Source organism: Lithobates pipiens, unplaced genomic scaffold (genome assembly GCF_037356315.1).
Source record: "Lithobates pipiens isolate NorthernLeopardFrog02 unplaced genomic scaffold, aLitPip1_a1.2 Scaffold_35, whole genome shotgun sequence".
Taxonomy (NCBI): domain Eukaryota; kingdom Metazoa; phylum Chordata; class Amphibia; order Anura; family Ranidae; genus Lithobates; species Lithobates pipiens.
The window spans coordinates 22340286-22361553 of record NW_027507811.1 but is presented as its reverse complement, the minus strand read 5'-3'; the positions used below and the strand labels follow the sequence as shown (position 1 = coordinate 22361553).

The following is a 21268-nucleotide window of genomic DNA, read 5'->3' as shown; positions in this document are numbered from 1 at the left end:
GGAGATGGACCTTTTATATGGTGTACAGTATCTCCTCCTCATTTGTTGGGAACATGACGTTATATGGAGGAATGGAGATGGACCTTTCATATGGTGTACAGTATCTCCTCCTCATTTGTTGGGAACATGACGTTATATTGAGGAATGGAGATGGACCTTTCATATGGTGTACAGTATCTCCTCCTCATTTGTTGGGAACATGACGTTATATTGAGGAATGGAGATGGACTTTTTATACCATGATCTGGTTGCTTTGGAATCAGGAAGGAATTATTTAATCCTTCTTTGAGCAAATTTGGACAAGCTTTTACATGCTTTTTCTGCTTACCTCTTGGTCAGTTATGTATTTTTCGATTTTTTATTTTTTTTGGCAGGGTGAACTAAATGGACTTTTGAAAAGATCTAAATACATACAGTACCTAAGCCCTTGTACACACGGTCGGAGATTCCGACAACCAAATCCGTCGGAGTTATTCCGACGGATTAATTCCGGACCAGGTCCGGAAGTGATGTTGCATACACACGGTCGGACTAAGTTGGCGGAAAATCCGATTGTACATAACGTGATGACGTTATTTCGTTACAACGGGATTACGTTCAGGCTAGTAGCCAATAGCTTTGGTCTAGGAATTTGATCTGAGCATGCGTGGCACTTTGTCCGTCGGAGTAGCCTACACATGATCGGAGTATGTCCGATCGGAGCATTTTGTCTGAAAATATTTCCGGCAAGTTGGAAAAGTTGGTACGACGGATATTCCGACGGAAACAGTCTGATGCAGACCACACACAGTCGGAATATCTGACAAAACGCTCCGGTAGGAAACATTCCGACGGAATCTCCGACCGTGTGTACAAGGGCTTATACTCACAGATGTAACATGGAAATGTCAATTGTTTCTGTATTTAGTGTTTATTACTTACTTGTGTCCATATGTAGAGAAGATTCCTCCTGTTTACTTTCCATAGTCATCTCCCCCTCCTCCATAGACTGCTGATCTCCACTCACCAACCTCTCTTCTTCTTCCTCTTTAACTTCAACTTTGATGACTTTAATTTCTTCACCCTAAAACTCACAGAAGTCACACAGAATAATGTTTTCTCATAGCTAAGAATACCTTTTTGTGGTCTACATGCTCAGTCCTATCTACCTGATGATGGTGAGGGATGGTATGATCTTCCTGTGTGGAAAACAGAGGACGGGGACATCTCTCTGGTGGGTTCCCATTACTGGACCCATCTGTAGGAAACACACACACTGACTGAATACATTGTTTCTATGTGTTTATCAGATGATGGGGGATCTAGGTGGAGCCTCCGTACTGCTCTCTCCTTTACAATAAAGTCTCCTCTTACCCGGTGATGTGAGGGGCCTAATGACGTCCTTGTAGAGATCCTTGTGTCCTTCTAAATACTCCTCCACAGAGGCTGTGACATCCTGACACCTTATAGGAACCTGACACACACAATGATACAGTCACCATCCAGACACATCCCTTGTCTGTTACTGGATAATGTCCCAGAATTCCCGGCCCCGCTCACCTCTCCTGTCAGCAGATCAATGATTTCGTTAGTGATGTCCAAAATCTTTTTATCATTGTTCCTCTTGGATTTCAAGGAATGTGGTGAAGGCACTGTGATGGTTAGATGGTCACCAGACTTCAACGAAGGAAAAATCTGCATTGAAAGAGCAACAATAATGTAATGTGACCTCCCAGAATCCTCCTCACCTCTCCAGTCAGGTCTGTTTTATTAAAGCAGTGTTCCAGCCCCCCAATTTTTAAAGTCAGCAGCTACAAACACTGTAGCTGCTGACTTTTAATAAGGTCACTTACCTGTGCACGGAGCCTGCATTGTCAACCCCCCCGAGGCCGATCCATCGATCGGATCGGGTGCAGCCGCCGCCATTCTAATGCCGTGTACACGCGGTCGGACTTTCCGGGCAGAAAAAGTCAGACGGAATCAGTTGATCGGATATTCCGATCGTGTGTGGGCTTCATCAGATTTTTTTTTTTCAAAAATTCTGATGGACCTAGAAATAGAACATGTTTTAAATCTTTCCGACGGAATCAATTCCTATCGGGGAAACAGTTCGTATGTGTGCTATTCCGACGGACCAAAAACGACGCAAGGGCAGTTATTGGCTACTGAAGTTCCTTTTTCTAGTCCCGCTGTACGTCATCACGTTCTAAATGTATGGACTTTGGTGTGATCCCGTGTAGGCAAGTCTGTTTCAGCCAAACTCCGTCGGAAAGACCGTCAGAGTTTATTCTGATGGAAAAAACGGTCATGTGTACGCGGCATAAGGGAAACCGGAAGTGGAGCCTTCAGGCTTCACTGACGATTTGAATGGCTCTGTTGTCTTCTGGAACACACACAGGTCCCAGAAGGCAGCAGGCGAGCAGCAGGAAATGATGCCCTGGGGCACGGCGATGCTGGGACAGAAGTACACAAGGCACTTCGATAAAGGTAGGAAGGAGAAGAAAAAATCAATAGCCAAAAACGAGTAGTGGAGGGGTAGTCTTTCCTTTAAGATCTAGTTGAAAAAGTGGGTGGAACTCTGCTTTAATAGAGCTAGAGATCACTTCCCTGGTCAGGTCTGTGTTTTATTAATAGAGATAAGAGTGATGTCATGTGACCTCCCAGAATCCTCTTCACCTCTCCGGTCAGGTCTGTTTTATTAAAGTGGTTGTATAGTCAATTTTGGGACTTTTACCCACAGGAAAGCCTATAATAAGGCTTACCTGTAGGTAAAAAAAATGTCTCCTAAACCTGTACGGTTTAGGAGATATTCCCCTCGCAATGCACCGCTGACTGCAGCGGCGCATGGGCACAGGGGATTCTCGGCTGAAAGTCTGGCAGACGCCGGACCCTGCCCGGGAGAAATCTCCCGTGCGCATGCACGGGAGTGACGGTTTCACGGCTCCGGCCACTCACAGCGCCGGAGCTGCGATACCCAGAAGAAACGTCGAAGGAACATGTCAGCTCTCTCGGCGTGGATCAGGCCAGATGTTGGGGCTTCCTTCTAAGGTAAGTATTTCATAATGAGCTAGTATACGATGCATACTAGCTCATTATGCCTTTTCCTTTGCAGGTGAGTAAAAAAAAAAAACTTCAGCGGGTATACAAACGCTTTAATAGAGATAAGAGTGATGTTATGTGAACTCCCAGAATCCTCCTCACCTCTCTGGTCAGGTCTGTTTTATTAATAGAAATAAGAGTGATGTCATGTGACCTCCCAGAATCCTCCTCACCTCTCCGGTCAGGTCTGTGTTTTATTAATAGAGATAAGAGTGATGTCATGTGACCTCCCAGAATCCTCCTCACCTCTCCGGTCAGCAGGTAGATGATCTGCAGGGTGAGGTTTAATATCTTCTCAGTCATGTAACTTCGATCCTCCTCCATCCTCATTGATGAGATCATGTGATCCATACAAGACTCTGATCTCTGTAGACAGATCATATTACAGACCCGCTGATCGCTATAACTCACAGACAAGTAGAGATGCATTTTAAATTAAGACAATGGACATTTGTGGCCGTACACCTCCACCCACATGGATGTCTGAATGGGATCATTGTCTGTGTCTTATGGAGCCACTGTGCCCCAACTGACATCACTGGGACTACCTGCACGGAGATGCACACCTGTGTGGGTAAAAATGGCCCTCCAAGTTTGGACGCCAATGCGAACAAAATCTTACCCCCAACAGGTCAAGTTTTCAGGATTTCCTTCACCTTGCTTAATTGCTTTAAATCAATTTCAACTGCTTGGTATTTATGACAGCTATTATATCTAAGGGAAATTACCAAAGCACGGCTTGTTAGGGGTATCTAAGGTTGGAAAGGAGTTTGGGAGCTACTGCTATAAAGTGCCACTTGAGTGCCAGCTCTGAGTCTGCTGAGATCACATCCAAGATGGCAGCGGCCAGGGTTATCTTTAATATTGATTGGACCCTGGGCAAAAAAATTCTTGAGCCCCCCCTATGCAATTTCACTTCCCACCTGCTCTGAGACATACAATAAATAGCAGCTAGGCTTAAAATCAGTTTACTGTATCAGATCAGACAGTGTGATTGGTTGCCAGCAGTTACAGCATATCATTACTGCTTACTGACTGGTTGCTAGAGGTTACAGCACACATTAAGGCTCACTGATTGGTTGCTAGAGGTTACAGGACATCATCTCCTCACTGCAGGGGAGCATGCTATACATATGAATGCCGCCTTTATCATTACTGCTTACTGACTGGTTGCTAGAGGTTACAGCACACATTAAGGCTCACTGATTAGTTGCTAGAGGTTACAGCACTCACTGATTAGTTGCTAGAGGTTACAGCACATCTGCTCACTGCAGGGGAACATGCTATACATATGAATGCCACCTTTATCATTACTGCTTACTGACTGGTTGCTAGAGGTTACAGCACACATTAAGGCTCACTGATTAGTTGCTAGAGGTTACAGCACATCATTTCCTCACTGCAGGGAGCATGCTATACATATGAATGCCGCCTTTATCATTACTGCTTACTGACTGGTTGCTAGAGGTTACAGCACACATTAAGGCTCACTGATTAGTTGCTAGAGGTTACAGCACATCATTTCCTCACTGCAGGGAGCATGCTATACATATGAATGCCGCCTTTATCATTACTGCTTACTGACTGGTTGCTAGAGGTTACAGCATGCATTAAGGCTCACTGATTGGTTGCTAGAGGTTACAGCACATCATCTCCTCACTGCAGGGGAGCATGCTATACATATGAATGCCGCCTTTCTCATTACTGCTTACTGACTGGTTGCTACTGGTTACAGCACACATTATGGCTCACCGGTTAGTTGCTAGAGGTTACAGCACATCATCTCCTTACTGCAAGGGAGCATGCTATACATATGAATGCCACCTTTATCATTACTGTTTGCTGACTGGTTGCTAGAGGTTACAGCACACATTATGGCTCACTGATTAGTTGCTAGAGGTTACAGCACATCATCTCCTCATTGCAAGGGAGCATGCTATACATATGAATGCCGCCTTTATTTACATATCATTGCCGCCGGCCACTGCTATTTAATATGAATGCCAGTTATTTACATCTAAACATGGGGTCCGCTGGTGAGTCATCTGTACACAACAATATGGCAGAGCTGGGCAGCATTAGTATCAGCACTTCACACTGAGATATCGGGACACAGCACAGGACTAAATCTTCAAGGGACAATGGAATTTAAACTGGGATAGTTGACAAGTATGGGGAAGCTGCTTTGGGCCCCACATCAATGGCAGGGCCCAGGGCAGCTGCCCCTTTTGCCCTGCCTTAAAGACCGCCCTGGCAGCGGCCAGCAGCAGTATTGGGTGTCTACGCATCGCTCCAAAAATAATATCACAAAGATAGTCAATAAGCAGCATCACAAATATAACAGCTTATCCAGGAAAAGAAGGCCGTAACACATAAAGGTGGAGCCCTATGAGCTCCAATGAGCAGTCAGAGGGATTTTGGAGATCAAAACAGGGGGGGGGGGGGGCTTTTATAGGTAATGAAAATGAATAAAATGCATTAGATGCACACCCTATGGTAAGAACATTGTTAAAAATAATGGTCTGATGACAGTTTGTCTCATTTTAAACATTCAGGACAAAGTATGTTTCTTAAGTTCTCCCCGCAGATATACTCACACTACCAGGGATCCCATGGTGCTTCTGTATGTGGGAGCATTTGACCTCCTCCCAATGACAGTTACACAAGTGTAACAGCCAATTGCAAGGCCCACGCACTGTCACATGACAGAGGGGGTGATGTCACCACTCCCCCCTAACTTCCTGAGAAAAGGGACATAGTGTTCCAATGTCCGCTGCTGCAGAGACCAGGAGCATTGCTGTGATTGGAAAAGATCTGGGGCAACCAATGTAGTGACACCAAATGGTGGGTGGTGCCAAATTGCACTATCCTGGGGGGGGGGGTTTAAAAGGTGCATTGTTTAAACACTTTACTACTGCCATATGTTGTTATATTGTTTAATAATTGTGGAGTAGTAGACATGTATTTCACATGGGTAGCCAGTGCGTCTGTAAATGACTATGATCTGAGTCATCATTAGATGGCTCAGATGACGGAGATAATGTACTGAGTCAATCTGAGCAGCTCTGTACCTTGTGATGGCTATGACCCAGAGTACTATGTCCCAAAGCAAAATAAAAGTTATAAAAACTCAGATTGACTGGGTTCAGCGATTTTAGTAATGGGTAGCTGGATAAATGGTTCTATATTTAGGATGTATCTGGTCTATAAACCAGAGGCTCTGGATGGACAGTTGGATAAATGGCTCTATATTTAGGATGTATCCGGTCGATAAACCTGAGGCTCTTGATGGACAGTTGGATAAATGGCTCTATAGTTAGGATGTATCTGGTCTATAAACCAGAGGCTCTGGATGGACAGTTGGATAAATGGTTAGGATGTATCCGGTCTATAAACCAGAGGCTCTGGATGGACAGTTGGATAAATGGTTCTATATTTAGGATGTATCTGGTCTATAAACCAGAGGCTCTGGATGGACAGTTGGATACATTATTCTATATTTAGGATGTATCCGGTCTATAAACCAGAGGCTCTGGATGGACAGTTGGATAAATGGCTCTATATTACTGGTTGTAAATATGAAAGAAATCGTATTACCTCCTTATCTCTACCAATTCCAGGAATGTTTTTTCCTTCTAATTCACGTTTTTGTTTATTTTTCTACCTTACATCACTTCCTGTCTATGTATTTTGAGGTGAGATCACCACCTTGTGTTTAATATAAGTACTGCAGTCTACATTATGTTTCAGCATTTTGCTCGCTGCCTCATCATCCATTCCTCTATGTTATATCCATGATTACACAAGCTGATTATACCGCAGATAAAATCCAGACTAAAATGAAGAACAACATTTTGATAGCGTTTTAAAATGTATAAGGTGAAACTAAATAATGAAAAACATATTACAAGCTTAAATACAACATATAAGGCTCAATATAGAAAGCTTTAAAACAAGTGTACACATCTCTATTTTAGCCATGTGACTCTCATTTCCTAATCTCGTTGTTCTCAGATGGAAAAAACTGTCACTTTTTTTCTATTTTTTTTTTTAAAGCTGCATATGTTTTCGTCATGTTGCCGAAAGAAAAAAAAATGCAGATAATTAAAGCCGATAATTGTGCATGCGCAGTAGCGGTGGCTGCACTGCCGGGTGCCACCCATTGCAGAGTATCATCCTGGTCCAGGTCCTGATGGCACACTGATCCAATGGCGGGGCATTGAATCAGTGTGACATGATCACAGGAGGTGGGACATTGTTACTGCGGCCCAGACAATTTAAATCCAGCTCTGTGTTATTTGTGAAAAAATTGATAAAAAATCCAGCTCTGTGACACACGGAGATCACTGCTCTGATCCAGACACAGGCAGGCTGCTGCATCTGATGGGCACAGGCACCGGTGAGGCTGCATGACGGGCACAGGCAGGCTTCTGCATCTGATGGGCACAGCCATGCTGCTGCATCTGACTGGTAGGCTGCATCTGACAGGCACTGGTGAAGCTACATTTGATGGAAACTAGTGAGGCTGCATTGATCTCTTGTATCATGTCTACAGTCTCTGACCATCTCCTATATCATGTTAGCCAAAGGTGCACCGAATGGAAATTTTTCTAATTCTATTAGCAGAGTGTTTAAGTTTAAGTAAGAGATTGCAGACATGATACAAGAGATGGTTAGAGGCTGGGGACATGATACAAGAGATGGTCAGAGACTGAGGACATGATACAAGAGATGATTAGAGACTGAGGACATACTGCAAGAGATGGTTAGAGACTGAGGACATGATACAAGAGATGGTTAGAGACTGGAGAAATTATACAAGAGATGGTTAGAGACTGGAGACATGATACAAGAGATGGTTAGAGACTGAGGACATGATACAAGATATGGTCAGAGACTGTGGACATGATACCAGAAATGGTTAGAGACTGAGGACATGATACAAGAGATGGTTAGAGAATGGACACATGATACAAGAGATGGTTAGAGACTGAGGACATGATACCAGAAATGGTTAGAGACTGAGGACATGATACAAGAGATGGTTAGAGACTGTGGACATGATACAAGAGATGGTTAGAGACTGGAGACATGATACAAGAGATTTTTAGAGACTGAGGACATGATACAAGAGCTGGTTAGAGACTGAGGGCATGATACAAGAGATGGTTAGAGACTGTGGACATGATACAAGAGATGGTTAGAGACTGTGGACATGATACAAGAGATGGTTAGAGACTGTGGACATGATACAAGAGATGGTTAGAGACTGCAGATATGATACAAGAGATTGTTAGAGACTGCAGACGTGATACAAGAGATGGTTAGAGACTGAGGAAATGATACAAGAGATGGTTAGAGACTGCAGACTGCATTTTCCTTGAGCTTTTCTTGCACTAAAGATGCCAATAATGGCCAACAACAAATACATATTAATTTAAATTGATGATATTAACTGCTTAAGGACCATCCGCCACAGTTATACTGCAGCAGGTTGGCTCCCCTGGGCAAGCCTCCGTAGCTGTACGTCGGCCACTTTAAGAGCACTAGGGGGTGCCCGACGACAGAGTCGATGCACATGCTCAGTGGTCGCAATGTCCACCGGGCACCCGTGATCGCTCCTGAGATAGACAAAACGGAACTCTGTCAATATAAATAGACAGATCTCCATTATATCAGGGGTGAGGAGACTGATCAGTTATTCCTAATGCTTAGGAACAACGATCGGTCTCTTCCCCCAGGCAGTCCCATCCTCTCACAGTTAGAAACACTCCCTAGGTAACACATTTAACCCCTTGATTGCCCCCTAGTGTTAACCCCTTGCCTACCAATGATATTTATACAGTAATCAGTGGCTATTTTTTAGCTTTGATCGCTGTATAAATGTCACTGGTCCCAAAAAAGTGTCAAATGTGTACAATACGTCTGCCGCAATGTCGCAGTCCCGATAAAAATCGCAGATCGCCGCAATTACTGGTAAAGAAAAATTTATAATAAAAATGTCATAAATATATGCCCTATTTTGTAGATGCTATAACTTTTGCGCAAACCAATAAATATACACTTATTGCGATTTTTTTACCAAAAATATGTAGAAGAATACATATCGGCCTAAACTAAAGGAAGAAATTCGTTTTTAAAAAATAAAATTTGGGTATATATATTATAGCAAAAAGTAAAAAATATAAATTTTTTACACAATTGTGAATTTTTTGGTTTATAGCAAAAAAAAAAAAAAAAACGCAGATGTGATCAAATACCTTCGTTTGGACAAAACGTCGCACGACCATGCAATTGTCAGTTAAAGCGACGCAATGCCATATTGCAAAAAATGGCCTGGTCATTCAGGGGGCAAATCTTCCAGGGCTTAAGTGGTTAATTAACCTCCCTGGCAGTAATCTCGAGTGTGGCTAGGGGGTTAAATTTCAGTACCATTAGTGGTAACCCCGAGCCACACTCGGGATTGCATATCAGGATCCTGGTCTAAGTTACCTACCAGGATCCTGCAATGTCCCCCGCTGTGTCCCCGGGCCGTGTCCTTCGCCCAATGCTGTCCCTTCCCTGTGAGTGTCGCAACGCATAGGGCGGAGCCCAGCGGCAAATTCAAAAAGTACAAAAACACAACACATACAGTACACTGCAATCTTACAGCTTACATTACTGTATGAAATCATTTCACATCCCTTTTTGTCCCTAGTGCTTTGTCCAGTGCTCTGCATACATGTATATATATATATATATATATATATATATATATATACTGTTCTTTCTGTCTGGAAACTTGAGATTGTCCATGGTAAAAGTGTCCTTTAACCTCAAGAGTGGTTTTAGACCACAGCGATAATAAATTAGAACACTTGCAGAATTCAGCGAAAGTGAATTGTGGGGAAATTAATTTTATTATTATGTTATTATTTTTTATAATTATTTATTATATTAGAATTTAAGATTTCGTGTTTCAAACTTTATCATGCCCGATGTTCTGTCGAGATGTGCCTGCCGTCGAAAAGTGCCCACGCACACGCAGAACGGAAGGGTACTCCAGCTGAGTTGCCGGTCAGCTGGAGTGACGTCACCATAGTGCATGCACATATTGTAGGAGCCTTTTTTTCGACAGGAGTTTAATGCTTTGCAAGCAGCTGAGGGACACCGTATTTGTCATATTCTGCCTTGCTGTTGCGCCGTGGGTTTACAGCGAGGTATAATCTAACATCTACGGTGTCCCTCCGCTCTTTGCATACCTTTCAGTTGTGGCCGTGAAATGGTATCGCCCGTCGGAGAAAAAAAAAACTCCTACGATGTGCGCATGCACTATGGTGACGTCACTCCAGCTGACCAGCGACTCAGCTGGAGTGTCCTTCCGCTCTGCGCATTCGCGGGCAGTTTTCGACGGAGGGCTCAAATCGATAGAAAACCTGGATGTCTACTAGACTCTTGTTTGGACAGATTTAAGTGAGTTATTACTTATGCCCTGTGCACACGACCAGTTTTCCCGTCAAAATAAACTCTGAAGGTTTTTCCGATGGAGTTCCGACGGAATTCCGCTGAAACTGTCTTGCGTACACACGATCACACCAAAGTCCGACCGCCAAGAAGCCGGTGACGTACAACACATACGACGGTTCTAGAAAAAGCAAGTTCAGTAGCCAATAGCTTCCGTCTCGTACTTGCTTCAGACCATGCATTGTTTTTGGTCCGTCGGAACAGCATTCAGACGAGCGGTTTTCCCGATAGGAATTGGTTCCCGACGGAAATATTTAGAACGTGTTCTATTTCTCGGTCCGTCAGAATTTTTGACGTAAAAAGCCCGATGGGGCACACAAACAATCAGAATATACGATGAAAAGCTCCCGTCGCACTTTTTCTGTCGGACATTCCGCTCGTGTGTACGCGGCATAAGAATTACAGGCCTACAATATAAAACACTAAATATCTATGCAAAACAATGTAATGAGGGGGAAAAAAACATAATCAGACCGCCAGGAGAGTTAAAAAGTCAAATATAATACAATTGTATATAAAATATCATTTTTTTTTAAAAACTCATTTTCGGTATCGGTTTTTGGCCTAGTGCGTCCTTCATTTTTGTTTTTGACAACAAAATGTCCTTTCTGTGCACCCCTAATATAAATGTATAATAATAACAGTGTGTGATTGTGGGGGGACATTAGAGTGTAAGCTCCTCTGGTACAAAGAATGATGTGACTGGCTCAGTGTTCTTTGTGCAGCGCTGCGGTATATGTCAGAGCTGTATAAATGTATAATAATAATAATAACAGTGTGTGACTGTGGGGGGACATTAGAGTGTAAGCTCCTCTGATACAGAGAATGATGTGACTGGCTCAGTGTTCTCTGTACAGCACTGCGATATATGTGAGAGCTAAATGTATAATAATAATAGTGTGTGAGACTGTGGGGGGACATTAGAGTGTAAGCTCTTCTGGTACAGAGAATGATGTGATTGGTTCAGTTTTCCATGTACAGCACTGCGGTATATGTGAGAGCTATATAAATGTATAATAATAATAGTGTGTGAGACTGTGGGGGGACATTAGAGCGTAAGCTCCTCTGGTACAGAGAATGATGTGATTGGTTCAGTTTTCCATGTACAGCACTGCGGTATATGTGAGAGCTATATAAATGTATAGTAATAATAGTGTGTGACTGTGGGGAGGTCTGAGGTGAATCTCTGTGGAGAGTAGAATCTGCCCGGTGACTGTGATCACTCCCTGTGATTGGTTCCTGTGAAAAAAGTGGTAGTTGAGAGGTCTGAGGTGATTCTCTGTTAAGATCACAATCTGCCTGGTGACTGTAATCTCATTGTGTGATTGGTTGGTGTGGAGGCAGTGCAGCTAATGGTAGCGGAGGAGGTGTGAAGCGGGACAGAAGTGACAGTGGAATGGGCTCTGTTTTCTATCACAGGAAATGTGGTAAAGGTAAAATAATATCAGCGTCACATTTTTATGTCCCTCTATATGTATATGTAGTGTCTGCTGGAGATAAAAGAGCTCACAGTGATTATGGAGGAAGAGGATGGGGGTGACAGGGGGAGGGGGGGGGGGGTACTGCTCATACTACCAATTTATATTCCATAATATAATTTTCACCTACAGTGCTGCAAATTCTATAACCAGCAATGAATGAAGAACTTGTATAGAGCTACATATGCAAACGGAATCGCCTCAGGGGCGCTTTTGCCGCCAGTGTCCGTCTGGGTTTTCAGAAGAGATGGGTCTTGAGCTTCTTCCTGAAGGCCAGATAGTTTTCGTCTGAGCGGATGTCCGCAGGTAGAGCATTCCATAGCCGTGGTCCTTGGAATAATGCATGAAATTGTAAACGATATGCAGCTATGACAGCAATGCAGAAAAGTCTACATTGGGTTTCCTCAATAATATCGAACCCTGGTAGAGATACTCCTTTCTCACCAGTTATTACATCCCTAACACACATTGTTCTCTCAGCAGAGTCCACATCACTAAACACTCTCTGCACTCTTTGTCTATTATACATCTTTTCCCAATATCTGTACTATAATCTCTAGAAAATCCATCCCATCCACACAGTGGGGTTGATTTGCTAAGACTGAGAGTACAAAATTTAGTGAACTGTGCATGATAGCCAATCAGAGCATAACTTCACCTTGTTCATTTGAAAGAGAAGTATGTTTTTTTTGTTTTGTTTTTTCAGATTCATAGTTACAGTACCTAGGTGGATGCTGCATCCGTTCCCTGCCGCCTCTAAGACTGAGAACCAAGCGATCAAACACCGCTGATCGCTTGGTTCTTAAGGCTCCCTGAGCAGAGAGCTAGTCACGGTCAGTCTCGCTGAGAGGCTGATCCAGGCTCATGGGCAGACCCCGCCCATGTGGTCGCTCTCTTGCTTAAGCCTGGATCGGCTCTGTGATTTCTCCCGACAGCAGGGTTCCGCCTGCTGTCTGCTGAAAACGGGTCACAGGAGTGCAGAATGAAGAAAATTTGGCTGTAGTTTGCCTTTAAGCTGTAACAAATAAAAAAACCTGGAAGGCGATTGTTATCTGTCCAGAGCTGCACCAGATTTTGCACTCTCCAGTTATAACAAATCATCCCCAATAACTTGCTGTCAGCTTTTCTCTACCATACACAATACATGCTCTCCAACACTACATTCTCCAACATCTCTGCGCCTCCATCCCCATTACATTCGACAGCTCTCCCCCACCATTCACCAACAGTTTCCCTCCACCATCCACACTACATTCTCCAACAGCTCTCCCCCACCATCCACACTAAATTCTCCAACAGTTTCCCTCCTCCATCCACACTACATTCTCCAACAGTTTCCCTCCTCCATCCACACTACATTCTCCAACAGCTCTCCTCCACCATCCACACTACATTCTCCAACCGTTTCCCTCCACACTACATTCTCCAACCGTTCCCCTCCACCATCCACACTACATTCTCTGACAGCTCTCCTTCCACACTACATTCTCCAACGGCTCTCCTCCACCATCCACACCACATTCTCCGACAGTTCTCCTCCACCATCCACACTACATTCTCCGACAGCTCTCCTCCACCATCCACACTACATTCTCCAACAGCTCTCCTCCACCATCCACACTACATTCTCCGACAGCTCTCCTCCACCATCCACACTACATTCTCCGACAGCTCTCCTCCACCATCCACACTACATTCTCCGACAGCTCTCCTCCCACCATCCACACTACATTCTCCGACAGATCTCCTCCACCATCCACACTACATTCTCCGACAGCTCTCCTCCACCATCCACAGTACATTCTCCAACAGTTTCCCTCCACCATCCACACTACATTCTCCGACAGCTCTCCTCCACCATCCATACTACATTCTCCGACAGCTCTCCTCCCACCATCCACACTACATTCTCCAACAGCTCTCCTCCCACCATCTACACTACATTCTCCGACAGCTGTTCTCCACCATCCACGCTACATTCTCCGACAGCTCTCCTCCACCATCCATGCTACATTCTCCGACAGCTGTTCTTCCCCCATCCACACTACATTCTCCGACAGCTCTCCTCCACCATCCATGCTACATTCTCTGACAGCTCTCCTCCCACCATTCAAACTACATTCTCCGACATGCTCTCCTCCGCCATCCACATTACATTCTCCGACAGCTCTCCTCCACCATCCACACTACATTCTCCGACAGATCTCCTCCCACCATCCACACTACATTTTGCGACAGCTCTCCCCCCATCATTCACACTACATTCTCCGACAGATCTCCTCCCACCATCCACACTACATTCTCCGACAGATCTCCTCCCACCATCCACACTACATTCTCCGACAGATCTCCCTCCACCAGCCACACTACATTCTCCGACAGATCTCCCCCCACCATCCACACTACATTCTCCGACAGATCTCCTCCCACCATCCACACTACATTCTCTGACACATCTCCTCCCACCATCCACACTACATTCTCCGACATCTCCTCCCACCATCCACACTACATTCTCCGACACATCTCCTCCCACCTTCCACACTACATTCTCCGACAGCTCTCCTCCACCATCCACACTACATTCTCCGACAGCTCTCCTCCACCATCCACACTACATTCTCCGACAGATCTCCTCCACCATCCACACTACATTCTCCGACAGCTCTCCTCCACCATCCACACTACATTCTCCGACAGATCTCCTCCACCATCCACACTACATTCTCCGACGGCTCTCCTCCACCATCCACACTACATTCTCCGACGGCTCTCCTCCACCATCCACACTACATTCTCCGACGGCTCTCCTCCACCATCCACACTACATTCTCCGACGGCTCTCCTCCACCATCCACACTACATTCTCCGACGGCTCTCCTCCACCATCCACACTACATTCTCCGACGGCTCTCCTCCACCATCCACACTACATTCTCCGACGGCTCTCCTCCACCATCCACACTACATTCTCCGACGGCTCTCCTCCACCATCCACACTACATTCTCCGACAGATCTCCTCCCACCATCCACACTACATTCTCCGACAGCTCTCCTCCACCATCCACACTACATTCTGCGACAGCTCTCCCCCCACCATCCACACTACATTCTCCGACAGATCTCCTCCCACCATCCACACTACATTCTCCGACAGATCTCCTCCCACCATCCACACTACATTCTCCGACAGATCTCCTCCACCATCCACACTACATTCTCAGACAGTTCTCCTCCCACCATCCACACTACATTCTCCGACAGCTCTCCTCCACCATCCACACTACATTCTCCGACAGATCTCCTCCCACCATCCACACTACATTCTCCGACAGATCTCCTCCCACTATCCACACTACATTCTCCGACAGATCTCCTCCCACCATCCACACTACATTCTCCGACAGATCTCCTCCACCATCCACACTACATTCTCAGACAGTTCTCCTCCCACCATCCACACTACATTCTCCGACAGATCTCCTCCACCATCCACACTACATTCTCTTGGCAGCTCTTCTTCACATTCATGCATCATTTTCTGACACCTCACTCTCTGCAGTAACTTTACTTGTGAGCTTCTCAATGTGTTTACTGCAGCATTCTTTTAGGTTGTCTATAAGTGTGATTTTACCCAACTGACCACCAGCGTAAGCTACATTCTTCTTCCCACCGATAACCAGTTTAAGTAAGTCCTTCTGCACTTTCCACCTATGAAAGATGGTCTTTCACTTACCAGGTGGAAATCCTGAGTGGATGCTTCAGTGCTTTTTTTTTTTATGGTGACCCTTTCTTCATCCAGTAGACTAGTTCCATATACACATTTATCAACAAAAATTACAGGCAGAAACAAGTACAAGAAGCAAAGACAAGACTCAGCCCATCAAATTCCACCTATAAATTTATTATCACCTTTGCCAAGATGCCTCCCCTTAGCACATAGAAGAAAATATTTCATTTATATTTCGTTTATGTTCGTTTCTCAAAAGAATCCACAATTGCTTTCCCTCTGATGTCTATATAGACTTCTTTTATCTGTAAATCATTCCCCCACAGTCTCCCCACATGGAGGACAATGGGGTTGATTTACTAAAGGCAATTCCACTTTGCCCTACAAGTGCAGTCACTGTAGATCTTAGGGGAAGATCTGAAATGAGGGGAAGCTCTGCCGATTTCTTTCATCTAATCATGTACAAACAAAAACGCTGTTTTTTATTTTCCTTGCATGTCCTTCTCAGATCTACAGCGACTGCACTTCCAACTGCACTTGTAGTGCAAAGTGGATTTGCTTTTAGTAAATCAACCCCATTGTGCGGTGTGTGTTCTCTGGCGTGTAACAAGGATTCCTTTCTGAGTGAAAGATTTCCCGCACTCTACATGAATAAAGGATGTTTACTAGTGTGAATTCTCAGCTGTTCAACTAGGTGTCCCTTCTGTGTGAAAGATTTCCCGCACTCTGAATATGGAGGAGAAGGATGCTCACTCGTACGACTTAACCACTTCCGGACTGCCGCACGCCGATATACGTCATTAAGTTGAAGGGGGATTTCATTGTTATGGCAGCAGCTAGCCTGCAATAACCCCGGTATCCTCGTGTTCGGCTGGCATTCCGGTTTCCAATAAGAGTGGTCTCTGCGGTGGATTTGCTGCAAGATCACTTTTATCGGTGGCAGGAGAGGGGCTCCCCCTCCCCCCCGCTGTGCTCCAGTGTCGGTAGTGGCGGAGGCGATTGGATCTTCACCTGTCTCCATAACAATGCAGGGTCAAAACAACGTCATAACGTCACTTTTGCCGGCCCATAGCTCTTAAAGGGCCATTTTTTTTTTAAATGCCATTTTTTATTTATTGCGTTTAAAGGGGTTGTAAAGGTAAAAGTTTTTTTCACCTTAATGCATTCTACGCATTAAGGTGAAAAAACACCCGGCGATGCCGGCACCCCCAGCCCCCTGTCTTACTTCCCTGACCCCCCCGAAAGTCCTGCACTCGCCCCGACATCCTCTTCGCCGCTCAGCCCGGCCGTTGATTGGTTACAGTGGATGGATTGAAAGCAGCGCAGCCATTGACTCGCGCTGCTGTCAATCACATTCAGTGACGCGGTGCGCTGGGGAGCAGGGCCGAGTGATGCAGTGAGCGGCTATGGCCGCCGGCTTTATCACGGGAGCGCGGCCGCAAGCATTCCACACCATGCGGGAGCTCGCATGAAGGTGTTGAGTCCTTGCGGGGGGGAGCCGAGACAGCTGCCGAGGGACCCCAGAAGACCAGGTTAACCCCGAGAAAAGTGATGGACTGTGCTGGACCATCCACCTTGTGTTCCGCAATAGGGATATTAAGATTACTGAAAACTACCCTCAATCTATCTAAGTCCCCTAGCGGTGAGCCGGGTGGCTCAATCAACAGGAAGTCGTCCAGATAGTGTATAACTTCATGACATCGGGCTACGTGTAGCAGGACCCACGTAAGTGACTGAGCAAATGTGTCAAAGAGCCAGGGACTGCTTTTAGATCTGAAGGTCAGCTTGGTAGCAAAATAATAGAGCTTCCTCCACTTGATGCCTTGCCAGCACCAAAGGGACGGGTGGATGGGGAGGAGCTTAAAAGCATCCGCAATATCGGCCTTAGAGAGCCAGGTGCACGTGCCTGTCTTGAGTATGGCCTGGATAGCCATGTCTACGGAGGCATATTTGAGTGAGAACTCCTCGGAGGGGGTGAGGGAATTAAGACTGGGGATAGGAGAGGAATGAGGCGCTGACAAGTCGTACACCAATCTCAATTTATTTGAAAATTTACCCTTAACAAGCCCAATAGGGCTGACTCTCCAGGTGTTGAAGGGGGGCTGGGTGAAAGGGCCTATTATAAAGTCCCGATCTAGCTCAGCTTGCAGGAGCTGGTCTATGGCTGGTTCGTCAAAGGCCGCTGGCCGTAGGTTCCGGCGCTCATGCGTAACATGGGGGAGAGATATGAGACCCGTGTGGAAGCCTTGGGTGAAGCCTTGAACAAGGTAGACGGACAGCATTGGAGTGGGGTGAGCCGCCAGGTAGAAGCTGAGCCAAGAAACGTCGACCCGGCTTAGTCATGTCTTTTTGAGTCGTTTCACCTCGCACGTGAGCCTGGGGTGAGCCCTTTGGCACAGGGTGCAGATATGGAGCAGCCGGCATTGGCTGAAGTTGCACCAGCCATAATTGTTACAGATGGCCGCACCTCCTACGGTTTTGACCGGACGCCCGAACTTGTCTAGCTGAGGTAGGCGTGCGGGGGCCTGTTGGCCCTGAGCGGTACCCAAGGTTGAAGGGTTTTCTGAGGGGCGAACTGCTGTTGAGTTGGCGCACCAGGTGGCAGTGTGGGTGGCTGACTGGCAAATTACACAAAGGGGAGAACGTAGGCCCGCAAAGTAGCGGCAGAACAACTCCGTGCCCATGATGCTCCAGTCAGTAGGCATCTGAAATTGTAGGAGTCTAGCGGCTGCTTTGGCAGAGAAAGAGCGGTGGTAGTCGTAAAACCCGAAGCCACTGTATTTGTAGCCCAGATCTACAACTGTGTGGATGGTACCGCTCCAGCTCCTCCCTCTTGCTGGGGGAGGCTGAGCAGACAACGTCCCTCAACATGCCAAAGGCCAAGGTGAACTCTATAACTGAAAGTTTTCTGTCCAGCCTGGGGTCTTTGGCCTTGAGGACCACTGACACATCCCCCCATGTGTACGCCTTGTTCTCCGCGAGATCATGGACAGAGATGAGCAAGGAAGCGAGATTGACGTCCTTGCCCTCCAGGATGTCCTTCCTGACGCTGGCCGGGACCAGATGGGAAGGGTAGACCACGGTCCCGCCTCCTGAGGTACCTGTGAGAGGAACAGCCACTGCCTCCTGTTGGTCCAGGAGAAGAGACGGGCAGGGGAGTCTCCAGGAGAGCCACCCTATTTTGGACATCAGAAACTGAGGTAGCCAGGGAAGACACTAGGGCATGATGTTGCGTGATGGAAGAGGCGATGGAATCCAGGGAGGCCTGCTGGATACTGGGACCTGCCATGGCTGGAGGTGGAAAGAGGAGCTTGAAGAGCTCGGCCTTCCTAGCAGTCGCAGGGAAGGGAACACCTTTACGCCTCAACTTCGCCGTCAGCCTAGGAATGGTCCATGCCCTGGGGGACCGCAGGGTGCCACCCTCTGAAGCTGGGGATAGGGACAACGGGGCTGTGAGATCCTCACTGCCGCCCAGAGACATGATGGTGTAGTCCAGGCCTGGGCGGATCAACTTGTCCTCGGAGTTGGATTTTCCTCTGAGCGGAACCTATTCAGGGTGACATGGATTACAAGACTCTCTGATGGGATACATACCTAATGAAGAGGAGGGGCACTCCTGCTTACTTGCGCCTCCTCCCCCCGTTTTTTTTTTCCTTACCTAAGGAGGCACCGTCCAAACAGGTGCAGGGTGGACCTACTGTGACTCGACTGACCTGAGAACATGAAAGTAAAATTTGTTGAGAGTTCCACCCTGATTACACACAACTAGCTAAAATAGTGACTTCGGTGAGGTGATGGGGTTTTTATTTTTATTTTTTATTTCCTTTTTCCTTTTTTTTTAAATGAAATGAGACGAACAAACAAAAAAATGAAATGTTGCCTTTCAGTAAGAAATCTGCCATGACAGAGGCGCGACTCAATCGTGTCGCTGACGCAACAGACAACAAGACAGAGCATGTACTGAAATGAGGCCAAATGAGCAAGGCCCCTCGGCTAGAACCTGAACATTGCAAAACAACTGGGTTTGAACCAGGGTGCAGGAGGTGACAGTGAAATGAGTGAGTCCGCCATGACAGAGGCCCGGATCGCCATACCATAACTTTGCGACCGAGCACAAAACGGACTCTGGAGCATGTACTGAAATGAGGCCTGTCCTGGGGCACGCCGAGACGAATTAGTGCACAGGCGTGACTATTTGTGTCGGAGCGTGGTAGGTGAAATGAAATGATACCCATGACAAAGACAAGGATCAGTGGATGCGCCCATGACTCGATAATGAACCCTGTCTCTGGAGCATGTACTGAAATAAGGCCAGGCAGCTGGGCACACCGGAACAAATCGGTGCATTTTAACAGGATTCGAATCGGAGCGTAATAAGTGACAAGAAATGATACGCCATGACAGAGACGGGAATCAGCGACTGGACCAACGATTCGACAAAGAATCCGTCTCTGGAGCATGTACAGAAATGAGGCCAAACAACTGGGCGCACCAAGGCGAATCGGTGCATTGCTGAAATGCGACTGGATTCGTAACGGGGCGTAATACGTGACCAGAAATGATATTCCATGACAAAGACAAGAATCCAAACTGTGCCTGAACCTGCGAATGATTCTCTCTCTGGAGCATGTACTGAAATGAGACCGAAAACTGGGGCACACCGGAGCAAATCGGTGCATCGGAGATGCAACTAGATTCGAATCGGAGCGCAACTTGCGACAAAAATGAATGAAATTATTATGAAATGATTTGAAATGATCCGGTTTGATTAGAACTTTGGATATGGTGAGCAATTTGTTTGAAAAACATTTTTTTTAAATGATCCGAACAATTCGGGACGTTTGGTAGAGACCAATGATTCGGTCCGCATAGTGAAATGTCTGTGAAATGAATGCTCAACATGGTGTCACGGACGAGTGACAACGACTTCTTTCGAGAAGCTAAGGAGCAACAATGTTTTGTGGTAACGAATGCGTGCGACAAGATCGTAATACGATTGTGACATGTTAGTGAGTGGTTCGTGAGTTCAACGTATCACAGTTTAGTGACATAATAACATGAAATGAGAAATGGGAGCCGAAGCCCTACCTGCAAGCAGCTGGACCAGATGCGTTGTACGACAACGGCAAGTTTCGAGTATTGCGACACTCAGACAAGGATAATACACGAACGCTCACGAAGACAAGAAAGACTCGTAACACGGAGACGAAGACGAGACTTTAACGAACACGGGAACTCACGAACACTGAACTCACTCTAACGAATGGTCTCGAATAGTCGGCCCTAAATCTCTGACGTAGCAGATATTGCACACAGGAACCGACAAGGAACGCAGCCGAACGGGCTGATTAAATACCCATCCAGGCTCCTCCCATAATTTTCAGGCCACCATACTGGCCTTCTTATATATCCTCTAATAGGATATACAGTAGAATATATCTTCAATAGTTTATACAGTGTATCTCCTCTAACAGTATA

General features: G+C 46.0%; 1 pseudogene across 1 annotated transcript in view; it reads right to left on the bottom strand.

Moving 5' to 3' along the window:
* Positions 1–21268, bottom strand: part of LOC143956391 (uncharacterized) — a 221053-nt pseudogene that overhangs the window by 148533 nt on the left and 51252 nt on the right. The window contains exon 5 of the transcript XR_013269903.1: positions 922–1063. The product of XR_013269903.1 is annotated as an uncharacterized LOC143956391 (transcript). The remainder of the gene's footprint in view (positions 1–921; positions 1064–21268) is intronic.